General features: G+C 36.7%; 1 long non-coding RNA gene across 1 annotated transcript in view; it reads right to left on the minus strand.

The window, feature by feature from the left end:
- Nucleotides 1-714: 714 nt before the first annotated feature.
- LOC106872058 (uncharacterized) overlaps nt 715-2,500 on the minus strand; it is a 201,454-nt gene continuing 199,668 nt past the window's right edge. Inside the window, exon 3 of the long non-coding RNA XR_001409732.2 lies at nt 715-2,500. This exon is cut by the window's right edge and continues 636 nt beyond it. This is a non-coding gene — a long non-coding RNA (uncharacterized LOC106872058).

Raw genomic sequence — 2,500 nt, forward strand, 5'->3', positions numbered from 1 at the left:
AACAAAACCCCCAGAAATAACAATAATTATAATCCTTTCTATAAAAGGTACAAGACTGATTTTGGGGTGGGGTGGAGGGGACTAGTTGATTACATCGAGCCCAGTGTTTTTCACTGGTACTTAATTTATTGACCCCGAAAGGATGAAAGGCAAAGTCGACCACAGTGGAATTTGAACTCAGAACGTAGAGACGGACGAAATGCTGCTAAGCATTTGCTCGGCGTTCGAACAATTCTGCCAGCTCACAACAACAACAACAACAACAACAACAACAATAATAATAATAATAATAATAATAATAATAATAATAATAATAATAATAATAATAATAGTATTCTTCCATGTGTTACTTATGTCATTAACATATTCGGGGAATTTCAACTGGAAGTGAGCGAATGTAGTTAAAGAACTTCCGGCGGCAAGATAGTGTCATGTGTCCGACTAAGATATTATGTGATACATTATTAACAGTTAGTCTTATGTTAGATGTTGGCCCAACTCTCAACATCAGCTTACTCGCTGCTACTATCCATTTTGAAAGATCGTATTTCTCATTATCTTTATAGAGGTATTCACAGATATAGCGTGTAAATAATAGCAGGGATATTCTATCTCTCTCTCAGATAGCATACCATCCACCTTTTATCTAAATACTACTGCAGTCGCAAATAATAATTGTTACACACACACACACACACACACACACACACACACACACACACACACACACACACACACACACACACACACACACACACACACACACACACACACACACGTACGCACGCACACGCAAGTGCCACTGATATTATGTTATATGAATCTTGCGAAATAGTTTTCCGAATTGGATTTAATTGAATTCCCCAAGTAAAACGATTCTTTATTACAAATCTACTTGGTATTAACCTCAAGTACAGATATTCGATAAGTAGAGACACCCTCAACAATATCCCTTATCATTTGTTCAATATGTCAGTATTCCTGCTTGTTTTTACTATCTGTTGTCCATGAAACACAGTAATAATGTTGAGCAGCTTCTCTTGCCTCAAACAGGATTCAGTGTGCCATCTGTCAACGTAGTTCATTGTGAGGAGCCCCACATTAGCAATCAAATCGTCACTAGTTTGTATTCTGTTTCCAAGACTGCAGTAACCCTATGACCCTTAATCTTAAACGGTCCATTAAGAATAATTAGTCCTCGTAATTGTAAGCAATTGTACATTCATAACCTACAGTTAATAAAATCACCTTTATAACATCACTTGGAATCATATATAAAAATGTTGTGCCATCCAGAAGTGACATGATTATAGCACTGTCACATCTCAGAAGTTGCTATTTTCTCTTGAAGAAATATAAAAGTATCTCGAGATGAATGCAGTGTATACTTTGAATCGAAATCTACAAAACACTAACCTCTAACATCGTCTGATTTATACCTCTATTGAAATTGTGGTTAAATGTGAATTTTTGAAGGTTTGCAATGATGTTTGCGTGTTCTGATATGGCAACTCCTGAATCAATTCGCTGTCTTCAAAATATATAAGTAAATAATAATCATAAGTGTTCGCCGTGTATTGGAAATAGAAAATAGTATAATACTGGGGCATATAACCGCCCCACGTCGACAGAAAATATATGGGTATCAGTACGCGTGGGAATCGAATCCACACCCCTTATTTTCACGTTTAGTGTGCTGACCCACGCGCACAAATACCCAATCTAGTTTTGTAGAGGGATTATATACCCCAATATTTTTCTATTTTCTATTGCCAATATACAGCGAACTTAAGCTAAAGCTTATAATTATTTACAGAACTTTCACTCGTTACTGTTTCTTAATTTAACGCAGAATATCATTTATGTTTGGTTCTCCAGCTTCAATCTCAATTTATGTCTCAAGATGTTATTAACCACACTAAAATAATTCTATAGAATCCTATCGAAAACCCAAAGTAGAATGTCTAAACAGAACTGTATGGTGATCAATAACATTTGCTTTTCGTACAAGAAATCTACCAGAGATACGATGGAGTGCCTTCTTAGAGGAATCGCTCCTTGTAATTCGGCCTGACTTTTGCATGCGTCTCCTGAAAAACGGCTAAATTTTGAGCGCCCCACATCAACGGGACAGACTTAATCAGGATGACTGCTTGAAGCTAGAGAAACTTTGCTCTGATGGTTTCATCCAAACGATAAATGCAAGGGGAAGGTCGACCGTATTAAACTGAGGTTACTCATCACAATGCTCATATCAAATACTGAGATAATCGAAATGTCATAGTCTTCACTAAAGATAAAACGCCTTGTCATGAAAACCGCGTACCACAGATACTTAATAAAAGTCTAACTCCACTGAAGAGGGTTCTGCTTGTGATTGTTACCAAGTTCGCATGTTGAAGAGTTTAGCTAAAACAAACTCTGTATCTACAATTTAATGTTCCAGCGTTGAGTGCCATAATAGCATTCTTAGAGGTCATACTCACCAAGCACATGAAAA

The sequence above is a fragment of the Octopus bimaculoides genome, chromosome 13 (genome assembly GCF_001194135.2).
Source record: "Octopus bimaculoides isolate UCB-OBI-ISO-001 chromosome 13, ASM119413v2, whole genome shotgun sequence".
Lineage (NCBI taxonomy): Eukaryota > Metazoa > Mollusca > Cephalopoda > Octopoda > Octopodidae > Octopus > Octopus bimaculoides.